The following is an 857-nucleotide window of genomic DNA, read 5'->3' as shown; positions in this document are numbered from 1 at the left end:
GTCAAATGTTTCCTCATTACATAAAGGACGTTTTTATTTGTGTTTTAGCGGATGCATTTTCCTTTTTTTAAGGGTCTTTGCTTAGTGGTCGAATGGGCGTGCGGACACCACAGAGTGCTGGGTGCAGGCGAGGGCATATGAGTGGGCGTGGGGCGGGGGGGACCATGGACAGGGGGACGGGGGATAGGGGGCAAGCCGGTTCCACCACGCCTACATCACTGACTTACGCTGTCATTTGTTCGCTGCCAAACTGCCCTTTCCTCGTTTCTTTCGTAAACGCACCGGTGCTCGAGTGCGCCGAGATCCTCCGCCAGGCAAGTGCGTCCCTCCGAGTGGTGGGCCTTTGACAGGAGGCTCCCTGGTGGCACTGGCAGACGCTACGTGAAGTGACACACAAATCCCAGGTTGCGGGTGAGCGGGGCTCGCGCCTGTTCGGCCGGCTGGAGGTGGTCGGACTCGCCCTGCTAGACGCGCGGCCTGTTTGCCTGCCTGCCGGTCCCTGGGGAGTTGGCTGGGTTCTGCAGCCGCGCCGGGCTTTACCACAGCATCATCCCTTTCGGCCTCGCTGAGCTCCTCTAGATATGATAAAATATAATCGTTTTCAAAACAAGGCCTAGCTAATTTTGCTTTATATGCACAGCCTCACACGACGAACTACTTCCCGCTCATCCCTCATACTGATTACCATGGACCTCTGTCATATCCGTCTCTACATGTGCAACCGCGTTACTCTGCCTGGAGCATCGCTGTGATCGTTACAATCTGGTCGTGAAAGGAGCCACATCCTTTAGGTTGCCCTGTGTTACCTCTTTACTTGACCGGGATATGCGTTCGTAAAATAAAAGGATGGTGAAGCA

The sequence above is a fragment of the Penaeus monodon genome, chromosome 22 (assembly GCF_015228065.2).
Source record: "Penaeus monodon isolate SGIC_2016 chromosome 22, NSTDA_Pmon_1, whole genome shotgun sequence".
Taxonomy (NCBI): Eukaryota; Metazoa; Arthropoda; class Malacostraca; order Decapoda; family Penaeidae; genus Penaeus; species Penaeus monodon.
Note: the sequence above shows the minus strand (reverse complement) of the source record.